Genomic DNA, 13,322 nt, shown 5'->3' on the forward strand with positions numbered 1-13,322 from the left:
AGTCAAGGGCCAGGGTCAGGAGACAGCACAGGTCACAGCGGTGGGGCCTGTGCATGTCGCTGTCCTTGACCCTGTGACTGCACCATCATGCACCAGCAGGGAGGCCCCGTCCCAGGCCCCTCCGCAGGTAGGGGAGAGTGCCATATCACCTGCCTCTCCACTACCTGCGGGCGAGGGGTCCCGCGACCGTATGGGATCCGTCCTGGTGGGTGTCGCGTTGCGCACGCGTGTCATTCGTGATGACGTGCGTTCTTCCTGGGCGGAGAACGCACGCCATCACGAAGAGCAGCGTCGTGATGTGGCATTACTGGGAGTGGCCCTGGTCGGTGGGTTCCTACATGTGACGCGCACTCTGGCGGACCTCTCCTCCTCTGTGGAGGCTATGCACCGGTCGTTCTCCACATTGTCTTCCTGGCCCAGATTCCACCATGGCCCCCTGTGGACCTGGCCTGACCAACACAGCCAGTTTGGTGGAGATCCAATCCCTGCCACAGTCGGGAGTTGGCGGTCTAGCAGGGGTGGACACCACAACTGGAGACCAGCAGATGGAGGATGTGCAGGCACCATCGGACAGGGCACATGGACAGCAGCAGCAGCAGCTGGAGCAGGCTGTAGGTGGGAGCAATGATGGCTCGGGGCCATCAACATCGGAGGGGCAGGCATTGGCTGGAGGGCAGGAGGACCCTGGACCGGAAGTGTCTTCCATGTGGCAGCGGTTGGGCCATGCGATAGATGCAGAGCAGCAGCGGGCGGAAGAGGCACGCTCACGATTGTCAGGGCGTAGAACTCCATGCGTAGGGCCCTGAGGCGGCCTGAGTGCCTTGAGGACATTAGCAGGGACCTGGAGTTCCAGATGCCATCGTCCCTGCAAACCTTTGGGGCCATGGAAGAGGACCGCCTCCGGGACATCGAGCAGGAGTTGCTTGATGCCCTGGCCCGGAACATCAACATGTGAGCCGTTGGACTTGCCCGCTGCCCTTGTAAATAGTTAGTTAGTTAGTATTAGGTTTCCTTTGGTTTTTTCTTTATTTTGGACCGCTTGGACAATGGACCACATTTTTGTATATAGTTTTTTTATTAGGTAGTAGTTTTTCGTAGGTTTCATTTCTTAAGTTGGGCTCATGGACCCTGGATTCTTCAATTGTACATAGTTTTACATTGGATTCATCTTTTTTGATATTTTTTTTGTGTTCACCATGGAGCAATGGTTTTTACTTTTTATTTTCCCTTGGATTTGTTTTTTTGAACTGTGACTTTGGACAACATTTCTTTTTGGATTTCTTTTGCTTATGTTTTCTTGATTTTCATAATTTATCGGACATGGACCATTTCTTTTGTTATTCCCATTGTTGTGTGTTTAATTTGATTTACGTTCATGTTATCTTTAATATATATTTTTTTATACTTCCATTTGTGGTATCTCATTGGTTTCATGCATGTCATGATATGGATTTTGACATTCACTTGCACCCATTGTGTGTGAGTGACGGACATTTGTTCATTTACATACTTGCCATTGGGGTTGTATCATGTAATTTGCATTTCTATGTGGGTGGATGCAATACTTGGGTGGGTCTTTGGCATGTGGAGGCTGGCCATAAGGGCCAGGGATCTAGATTGTGATGACGTGTTGGCTGGGGGACATGTGTCGGGGCCTGCTGGCAGGTGCCCTGCACTGCTGGAGGGTGGGGGTGCAAGGGGACATGAGTGGGGGCCTGCTGCCAGGTGGCCCTCAGTACTGGGGGGTGGGGGTGCAGGGGGACATGAGTGGGGGCCTGCTGGCAGGTGCTCTGCACTGCTGGGGGGTGGGTGTGCAAGGGGACATGAGTGGGGGCCTGCTGGCAGGTGCCCCTCAGTGCTGGGGGGTGGGGGTGCAAGGGGACATGAGTGGGGGCCTGCTGGCAGGTGCCCCGCACTGCTGGGGGGTGGGGGTGCAGGGGACATGAGTGGGACATGAGTGGGGGCCTGCTGGCAGGTGCCCTGCACTGCTGGGGGGTGGGGGTGCAAGGGGGTAATGCGTTGGTGATCACTAGTGCAAGGTGACATGTGGCTTGGCTGGGGGGGCATGCCTATGGTGGATGGGCTGCCTGCGGGACATGACCAGGGGTGCAGGGTAGTCCCCTGTGGTGTGGTCTGCCTGCAGGGACCGTGGAGGGTGTAGAGGGAACACCTGGGAGGACCCACACTGCCAATTCACGTGTAGGACTCCCCTGCACCCCGAAATACACGTACCCCACTCGCACAGGGCCTATCGCGTGTGAAACTTGCCCGCACCCCAGAAATAAACGTAACCTGCTGAAATCGCTTGTGGAACTTCCCGCGCACCCCTGTAATACACGTACCCGGCTGAAATCGCGTGTTAAACTTCCCCGCACCCCAGAAATACACGTACTCTGCTGAAATCGCGTGTGGAACTTCCCGCGCACCCCTGTAATACACGTACCCTGCTGGAATCGCGTGTAAAACTTCCCCGCACCCCAGAAATACAATTACCCTGCTGAAATCGCGTGTGGAACTTCCCGCGCACCCCTGCAATACACGTACCCTGCTGAAATTGCGTGTTTAACTTCCCCGCACCCCAGAAATACACGTACTCTGCTGAAATCGCGTGTGGAACTTCCCGTGCACCCCTGTAATACACGTACCCTGCTGAAATCGCTTGTTAAACTTCCCCGCACCCCAGAAATACACGTACCCTGCTGAAATCAACGTGTGGAACTTCCTGCGCACCCCTGTAATACACGTACCCTGCTGAAATCGCGTGTTGAACTTCCCTGCACCCAGAAATACACGTACCCTGCTGAAATCGCATGTGGAACTTCCCACGCACCCCTGTAATACACGTACCCTGCTGAAATCGCGTGTAGAACTTCCTCGCACCTCAGAAATAGACGTACCCTGCTGAAATCACGTGTGGAACTTCCCGCGCACACCTGTAATACACTTACCCTGCTGTAATCACGTGTTAAACTTCCCCGCACCCCAGAAATACACGTACCCTGCTGAAATCGCATGTGGAACTTCCCGCGCACCCCAGTAATACACGTTCCCCGCTCGGCATTTGCTGTTTGCCAGCCCTGCATACTGGTCCAGGGTTAGCGCAGCCCTTTGCGCTGAATTGGGAATTTTGATGGCTTTTCCTTGCACGAGGGCGTTCTTGGGGGCGTAACTGGTGCTGCTGCAGGGTCGCTGCGCCACTCTGCGCCACGGCTGGTTTTGGAGGCTAAAATCCATGAATACGCTGTGCACGGATATCGATTTTAGCGCACGCGGCTGGCGCAGACATTCGCACGCGCACACTGTGCGCCAGCCGCGTGCGCCACTTTTGTGCGAAATTCTATGAATTAATGTGTAACTTGTTTCCTCAGGTTCAGGGCGGAATCAAGATGGAAGATTAAAGTTTTTGTTTCTTTAGCCGTTAAGATCAAGTTATCGTCTATGTTAAATGAGGGGTACTTCGTGCTGAGTTTTTCGAGGTAAATGGGGGCACCTAATATGAGAATTTCAGTCTTCTCGTCATTCAGGCAAAGGCTGTGGGTGGCCATCCAGGCCTGAATGATGAGGAAGAATTTGTTTAGTAAGTCATTGTCTGCGTCATAGTTGCCTGAGAGTGGGAACTCAGTATCTTCACTCTCCTCGGTTCACTCCAAGTAAGGGTTACTTAGTCTAGGCATCGTTGTCGGACAGTACGGTCCACCCATTACAGGTCACGCAACCGATAACCCTTGGTATCTTGTTATGTTCAGTTTTTTCCTTGGTTCTTTTCACAAAAGGGCTTACTAGGTCTAGGTACAGTTGTTGGACCACACAGAGCACCCACTACAGGTCACACAATCAATAGCCCTGGGCACTTGCTCATCCACTCATGTTCTCTCTCTTATGAACCTGCACCATGTATTGCCCTTTCATTCTGTTTATCTTTTCCATTCTCTGGGCTTTACCATTATGTGGTTTCTATACCTTAAGTCTCTACGAGCATATATTTCGTTCATATTAGCCTTGCCCAAATTGTATTTCATACAATCCTTCAGAAATTATGGGCACCCAGCAAGTACCCTCAAGTACCGCTTGGCCGCTCTCCCTTGGCGTCTGCAAGCAAAGCAAAGCTGCATTCTTTCTACTTTACTGGACTTTTTGGCACCATTTTATATTGTGGACTTCAATCCCCAGAAGGCTTTGCGGCAGGCCCCTGTGAAAGGCGTGTATAAAATAGGACGGCTGCAAGCACCGCGCGCGCGCGCACCCAGCAAGTACCCTCAAATACCGCTTGGCTGCTCTCCCTTGGCGTCTGCAAGCAAAGCAAAGCTGCATTCTTTTTTACTTTACTGGACTTTTTGGCACCATTTTCTATTGTGGACTTCAATCCCCAGAAGGTGACTTATGTCAAGGAATATTTAAACACTATCTACTAAGTCAATACTGCATCTAATTGCATTTCTTTACTTTGTTTAGGCTTTGCGCCACACCCACGTGAAAGGCGTGCACCCGGCAAGTACCCTCAAGTACCGCTTGGCCGATTAGCCGCGGAGCTGCGGTGCTGAGGTCTTCAGAGGTCTATTTTGACTTAATTTGTGTTTAAATTAACACTAGTCTTGGCCCTATCAGAATGTATTGGTCACTATAGTGTGGTCCATTTCATTAAATCACATTTAACTAACAACCAGGTAACTGTTTTTACTTGTGTAAACATATATAAGCGAACGTGTATAAGTTTCGAGCTTAATTTTATTTTATATGCGCTCATATACACTTAAATCGGACATGCCTGATTTACTTAAATTTCCGCTCACGCTGATGCAAAACTCAGCTTCGGTAAAAACTGTGAACGCAACGGCAAAGAACAAACGAATGGCAACTCGTAAATCAATTACACTCACCCCGTTGCCAGAACACTGCAGCCAAATCATGATATACGAGCCTTCTGTGCAGTAGCGAAGCAAGTCGAACAACGAGTGGTGACTCCATCACTACTTTCGAAGCAAGACAAACAACGAGTGGTGACTACACCCCCACCATCAAACCAAGATGAACAACGAGTGGTAATTCCATCTCCACAGAGTATAAGTGTTCACGATACGGAACAAACATTGAGCGATGCAAATGTTGCCGAGACGGTGTATATACTGGTTAATGAACAAGAGTCCATCAAGGTTATTTCAAATACGACCCTATTACAAACTGTGATGTCTCCTGGTCACAGAACCCAGCAAAAAGAACAACTGGCTCAAATTGACAAGCTTGCTGAAAATGATGAAGTGTTTACGAATAATTTAACACATGCCAGTATAACCAACATAAACTCTTCGTCAATCTCTAATTCGGCAGATCATCGAGCTCCTTGTTCCATGGATTCTAGTATTTCTCTCGCAGTGTCATATAATAAACCCACCCCGAGACGACATCCTTCTACCGCAGACAAAGCAGCCAAAACGTTAGCAGACAATCTTCTACAAATAACCTTGACTGTGGTTAATTCAACCATCAAAAGCCGACACAAAACGTTTGAATCTCTCGATTCCAAACTTAATCAACAGTCACAACAAATTGACAAAATTATTACTTGGATGGATGTAAACGCTGGTGCTCTGCACCTATCCAACGCGGCAATGAATGATGAAAACACTCTGCATCAAAAGAGCACAACAGATGAAACATCGACTGCCGTCCCAATTTACAAGCAAATTACACGACCAGTAGAATGTGGAGAATCGGCTGCCAAAGATGCGCACTCCTCATGGATAAGTGTGGAATGCGCCATACCCAACACTGATCGACCTGCGCTGGCGGAGCCGTACGAAGTATTTACTAAACATTCGGACGGAACTGCTTATTTCAAAGCCATACCAAAGTAATAATAAGTCAAGAAGGGTTGTAACGGAAGTGAAGCTACGAAACTTGGTGGTTGCCTTAACACAGGCACCGTCTGTTCCGATTCTTCACCTTTTGGTGCCATCGTTGAAGCCCCCGAAAAGCCTACAGCCATCGACAGTCAATATACAACCTCATGCAATTATGGTGACAGAGACACCAAAGCACCAGAAGATTAGTCAACGAAATTTGCTCATAACTAACTCACCAAGACATTCACTGTTGAACACCTTATTGGAGCTAGCAGAGAAGTCAAATATAGACCAGATTGGCAATCAAATGGACAGGCTCACCGTAAATAAACCTGTTCCCAAATACAATTTCCACCACCTGCCGGCAAAGCAATAGTTGAACAACAATACTTACATGAACGAACCAAACAGATTAAAGCAGGGGTGGATGACTATTTACAATTGAGGCTTAACAACTGTAAAACAGTCCACCCCATTAAGATCCCAGCAGTAGATATGACTTCTCAAAGGCAGAGAAACTCTGATACGTCAGATGACATCTACGATCCACCAGGCCCTTGCAAGATTCAAGCAAGTAAAACACACCTTCTTGAACAGAATCAACTCTGACACAAAAAAGTGGGAATAAAGCTGAAATCAGACCAATTCCCAGGGGTTCATAACGGAATACAATCAAAACAGGGCACTAAAAACAACAAATTCAGGCAATTCCACACGTTAATATTTAAATGCAGAGATGCTCCATATGAGAAATATGATTTACGTAGATCTAGCATCTTGAACATCTTTAACCATCTCCAAGAATTGGAAAACATCTCTTCTGCTGATATCGATCACGTTGAATTCTTGTGTAATACCAATCTCTCCATACTGTGATTATGGATTCAATCGGGCCTTGTTTTAAACACTTTGTGGCTAGCTAAAATGGCCTTATTTGAAATGGGATTTCTCCTTGCCCAAGATCCTGAAAGAAGCTCCGAGAGATCAGCAAATGCCAAAGATGCCTGTGAAGAGCCTCAAAGAAACCAACAGTCTCAATCTGAGTGTGGTTGTGCCTTTTGCACCCTGCCTTTAAAATCGTAACCATCAGTGGTCCCAATAAAGTGTGATGTGTTGCTGGCATCATGGAACTCGCGAGGTCATAATCAGCTCCACACGAATCACAATAATGACCTCCATAATTTTGAAATTGTGGCCTTACAGGAGACATGGATGCTGACAAAACCAATATGGGATGATCACTCTATAGCCTTTCTTCCGGCCATTAAATCAACTAAAGGCCAGCCAATGGTGGGATTACTGGTTGCAGTTAAATCTAGCAGAGGCTTCACCGTTGATGAATGGGCAACCCCTAATCAATTTATGCAACTGGTAAAAATATCCAAAGGCAACATGAACGGTTGTAGGTCAAAGGATCGACAACCAAAGGATCGAATGGTCAAAAGGTCGACACCAAAGGACCGAAAACAAAAGGATCGAATTTAAAAAAAAAAAAAATTATTTACTTTTTTTTTTTGGTTTTTGGGGGGTCCCCCCAACCCCTGTTTTTTGTGGTAAAAAACACTTTTTTTCCATAAACGAAAACCCCCAAAAACTTGTAATTTAAAAAAAAATGTGATCCTTTTGTTTTCGGTCCTTTGGTTTCGATCCTTTGACCATTCGACCCTTTGTAGTCGACCCTTTGACCGGACACCAACATGAACATAGCCTTAATTAACTTGTATAGAAATCCGGCAGCCATTACTGATAATCTCTTTTATAGAGACTTATCGTTCCTGTTAGAAACAGTAGCTAAAACATCAATAATTACTGCCACCATTATAAAAGGGGATTTCAATTTTTAAAATATGACCTTAAACATCAAGCTAACATGTGAAGACTCAAACAGAGGGTTAAGCTTTATGAATGACTGGAAATTCCACATGGCTAATGGTTCACTACCGGGAGATACACCTCCTAAGCTGACCTGGCAGAGAGGCACTTCCTCCAGCATTATTGACTATACATTTGTAACTGAGGAATTGTTCATGAAGGCTTCAAAATTTGAAATTCAAAAGCAATCAGCAAGTGATCATAACATCATGAACTTCACTTGGCCTTGGCAAGATGATACCGTTCCCCAGGCACAACAATGTATGACACCAAATTTGATAATCAACAATTCCAAAATAAGATTCAGATGGACTCATGACAAGTTGAAAGCATTGAACGAAATACTGCAGGTGCAAGAATCACAGCCATCCTTTGACTCCTATTCAGACATTCTGATGATGTTTAAACATGTTCAGTATATTCAGAATTTTGATTAAAAAAAACATAAACACACGTACGATAATCAACTCCATCAAGAAAAGACAAGATATAGGCGAGCTTTAAGAACCATTCTTAAATTACCATTGAATGAAAGACAACTAGCTAACAACAGCATTAAATGCAGGTATAAGAACTGGATACGTGCACACAATAGCAACATGTTTCAACGAGATGGAGAACATTTCAAGAAATTAGGAAATAACAAAAATACAACACAAATTAGTTCTATGCTAAATGAAACTACGGGTCAAAAGCAACTTGATACTCAATTAAACGGAGTGACAGAAGATCAATGGATAAACCATTACACCACCTTGTATCAAGATGAGCAATTTGATTCATATCAATATATTAGGCAATCATCATCCCCATGGCAGATGAAATGTACTCCAGATATTATTGAGGAATTGATCATCAAATCCTCATCTTCGCATGCGGCTGGCCCTGATGGCTTAACATATTTTATGATGAAAGAACATCCTAAACAATGGTCTTTCATACTTCACAATCTCTTTTCATATATTTTACAAACTCAAATAATACCAATGTCATGGCGTACATCACTTATTGTCCCCATCTTTAAATAAGGGAATTGTGCTGATCCATCGCATTATCGACCCATAGCCCTTCTTGACACTCCAGGGAAACTCTTTACATGATTAGTATTGAGAGACTTTAATCTATGGACGAATGCAACTCATCAACGTGATCCAAACCAAACAGGCTTTATCCCCGGCATGGGCACAGCGATAAATCTCCTTACAATCCATGCAATAAAAAAACAAGCACACTGTAATAAAACACCTATTTACTTTGCCTTCACTGACCTAAAAGCCGCATTTGACTCTGTACCAAGAGTCAAATTGATAAACAAATTGAAAGAAGCAGAATGCCCCAATTATTTAATTGATATTATCTATGCATTACAGTCAGAGACATCTGTAAAGATTAGACTATCCATCATGGGTCTCCTCTCTGCTTCTATCAAAACTGCAAAAGGCTTGAAACAAGGCTGTATCCTTGCCTTTGTTTTGTTTAATGTTTTCATTCAAACCATCAAAATAGTTTTGCAAGATCTCGCATCCGATTCTGCGAAGTTGAATAAGGTGGCTATAAAAGCACTCTGGTATGCAGATGATCTTGTCCTCATTTCAAAATCCCCCAGTGGGCTTCAAAAACTACTCACAACTATTACACAGTATTTTGATAATAATGATCTTTATATAAATTTGACAAATCTCAAATTGTACTATATATTTCAAAGGTTTCTAGGTACAATAAAATGACCTGGAAAATTAAAAATGTAAACCTAGAGATTGTTCCAAACTATACTTATTTGGGTGTGGCTTTTGATGCTGTCATCTACAAATGCCCAACTTAAGATAGTTTCTAATAAAGTGATCCTGGCTATATCCCAAACCAAGCTGATGTAGCACAAATTTGGCAAATTTTCCATCTCAGCGGCCATTTTATACTGGCGAGAGAAAGTGACACCAACCCTAATATATGGGCTCAAAACAGACATGCCAATCAAAAATCAGTTTTTTGAAAAATTAGAAGCCAAATATTGGCACCAGATATTGGGAGTGCCGCAAAACTCCCTGGGGGCCTGGTTAAGATATGAGCTGGGACTCACTTCTTTGCATGCAAAGTATCAATGGCAACTTTGTGCCTTGTACCGGAAATGTTTAGTACATGATCAATCAAAAATCAAATACGTTGTTGTCAGTAGTGGCAAATTACATGTTTAATTCTTCGCATTATTTTGTCAAAGAATGGTCTAACTATGTAATGTGGATTATGGCTAGACCAGAGGTTACCGTGGACAATCCAGTTTGTAACCGTCTTTGCCAAAACCAAATTTTTTGAGCAAGACTGGATTGACACGCGCTCCATCTGTGTCTCCTAAAAACATTTCAATTCTAAGCATTTTGGTGATAAAAAATTGGGGACTCCTGAATTTTATCTGTGTAAAGCTCCAAATCCTAGTATACAATCTGCTATATTACATTTACGCTTGAACCTATGGCCAACCCGTGACATCTTGTCTCAGAGGAAACAAATAAGCCAAGAAAGCAATCAATGTAGATTTTGCTGTAAGTTAACTGTTAAAGAAACACTTGAACAGGTGGTCATAAAATGTACAGCCTTGTATCAGTTGAGAAACACTTATTTTGTCAATCATATGCATGAAATAGCGAATACAACTCCAGAAAGTAGGTGGTCTTTGATTTTGAGCACTCGATCCATGAGTATCCGTATAGCTACAATTGGATTTCTTAATGCCCTTAATTTGGAAGTTTAGACTGCATAATTGAATTGCTAATGATGTGATACAGAATTTGAATATTGATGTGTGAACAAATTTAACCAAATACCTTTTTATATTTTATATTTCTGTATTTTAACTGAATGTAATTGAAAAAAAAGTTTTTGTATCAATTGAAAAGTTGAGTAAACAGCTAAATCAATAAAAAAATAAAGAAATTATGGGCAACAAAGGTTGCCTCTTCTTTAAATCTGTGTTTCAATGCAGAGACAATTCTTCTGTTTATCCTTGGCAGTCTCTTGACTCTGCCACAGCGTGACTTTCACACAGTTAAGTTTGTGGTGTTTATTCCTTGTCACCACCTTGCTTTCACATTATCCAATAGTGCTTCTCATATGCTTTTCACTTGCTTCACAAGCTCGCATTACTGGCTTTCACTTGCCTCATACTTTCACATTGTCCATCAATGTGTATTACTTGTTTTCACTGTGTCAACGTGGTGTGCACCAAAGGAAGTGTGCATTACTCCCAGTTGCCTCTTCCTGGTCGCAGTCTTAAAGGAATATGAATGTGGGACAGTTTGTGTGTGTGAAAAAAAGAGGGGCAGACTGACAATAACATACATAGGTAGGGGGAGGGTAGGGTGCATTCTGACATTTTCCTGTATTAATAATAGGGGGTGTATGTGGGTCTAACCTGCTCCTACAAGGAGGTGTCCTCCTTATTGATCTCTTTCTTGTCCCTCTATACTGATGGTAGGTACAAGGGTAATTTTTAAAAGATGAAATAAATGGGCTTTGACAGTTCCCTATAACAGCTTCTGGGGTGGAAGGTTCATTGTGAAATGGGAAGGGGGAATACTGCGTCTCACCTAAGGACATCCCACTTACCCCCTCAAATCTCCTCCATCAAGGTGATCCTCAATCGCATATCCACCCCAGGGTCAAGATCCAAACGCGATGGCCTTTCCCTGGCCACCTTAGCAGAAGATATCAGGGATAAGGAAGTGAGGGCACCCTCAGGTTTCTAACCGCTAACACCATGCAAAGTTGCACTGCAACCGGTGCAAAGAGTCTGTAATCTGGCATCAGAAGGCTATATGCATAAAAGTAGAAAAGACTACCTAAAATCGAGAGCTCTTTTTATTTTACTTTACAGCTTAAGCAATCAGGGGCTAGATTACAGAAACCTGGCACCGGTGCAAGTGCAAGGTTTGCACAGTATTAGCAGGAGGGCAAAGTTTGCCCTATTTTTTAAAAACAATGGGACACATTAAAAAACCATTGCACCTCAACAAGTGCAGTTTGGCATGTTACATTTCTGCACCAGGGCAAAGTTTGCCCTAGTGCTAATACGGAACAGCATTAGCACTAGGGCAAACTTTGCCCTAAAAGTTGCTAAACCCACAGGAAGAGCACATTATGGGTGGCTTATAACTTCGCTCCCCCTGGACAATCCTCACCAGACTTTGGAAAAAGAGTATTTGGCCACCTCTTCATTTTTTTGTGAAGTTTGGTGAGGTTTGGTCAAGGGGGTGCAAAGGTATAGGGGGGTCCCAAAATGTATTTTTTTCCCATAAAAACCTATCAAATTCAGTAAAAAAAACTTTGTTAAAGGGACGTTATGGTTCAAAGTAAAACCGAAAACCCCCTAATATTCGCCAGTTATGGTAAGCTAAGGAACCATAGCTTGCACCACTGTGCACTGCTAAGCCTAACACCCAGGACATCAAAGATTACATCACACATTTCATTGATGACATCACTGATGACATTGCATGTTTGGCTCCCCTTTTTTTCCTTTACTGACATATCTAGACCACATGGTTTTGTTCAGTAACAGTCAAGAACAAAAAATTGAAAAGGTACTATATTTGTAGACATATCCTTCAAGTATGTTCTTAAAGTAATTCTATTAGGGTCAAGTCACATCATATGAAACATATACAGAGCGGAAGACACAGGCTTGAAAGAGAGCAATCCTGTGCATGAAGATAATAATTAGGCTGATCAGCACTTTCTCATCGTTTTTTTTATTTTTTTTATTACTGTACTTTCCCTATGTATACTCATATTTGTATACATTGTACTCACACTTCTTTCCTTAGGGTCCAGTTACATCATGTGATACACATACATAGGGTAAGTAGCAGCTTTGAAACAGAGCAATCATTTCTCTGCATAAAGATAATCAGTTAGGTTATGAACTCTTTCTGCTACTACTTCTGCTTTTTTGCTTACTTCACTTTCCCTGTATATACTCATATTTGTATGTGTTGTTGTCTCTTTGTGTTTTGTCTGTAGTAATGCAATTATGTATTAAGTGGGTTTTATTAGCTACTTATTACATGTTTCATAGTACGCAAAACTCTAATAGGAAAGCAGTTATCATTTCACTATTCAACATGGCAAGATTATGGATATTGCACCTTCATCATGTATGCTGCACACACGGCCTATGTTTCTGCATGAGTAGCTTAGTATACTGGTTAGAACTTCATGATAGAATGCTATTTATATCAATGCATTGCTTATGTACTAAGTAGCTCATGATATTTATTCCAATGATCCTTGACACTTTTTGGTCAACATTATAAGAATCCCTTGTACAGAGTTTTCATGAAAAGTAAATGCACATGTGATGTCATCAGTGATGTCATCAATGATATTTGTGATGTCATCTTTGATGTCCTGGGTGTTAGTCTTAGCAGTGCACGGTGGCACGAGTTATGGTTGCTTAGCTTATTTACTGAATTTGATAGGTTTTTAGTAGCGCAACTTAACCATAATGTCCCTTTAACAAAGTTTTTTTTACTGAATTTCATAGGTTTTTAGAAGTGCAACTTAACCATAATATCCTTGACTTTATATACATGTAACATATAACATACTGAACCCCCA

At 43.3% G+C, this 13,322-nt stretch overlaps 1 long non-coding RNA gene across 1 annotated transcript in view; it reads right to left on the reverse strand.

Moving 5' to 3' along the window:
• The window catches only part of LOC138481128 (uncharacterized), a 1,231,087-nt gene that overhangs the window by 640,759 nt on the left and 577,006 nt on the right, over window positions 1-13,322 (reverse strand). The window lies entirely within an intron of this gene.

This window comes from Ambystoma mexicanum, chromosome 5p (assembly GCF_040938575.1).
Source record: "Ambystoma mexicanum isolate Mex_15411 chromosome 5p, UKY_AmexF1_1, whole genome shotgun sequence".
Lineage (NCBI taxonomy): Eukaryota > Metazoa > Chordata > Amphibia > Caudata > Ambystomatidae > Ambystoma > Ambystoma mexicanum.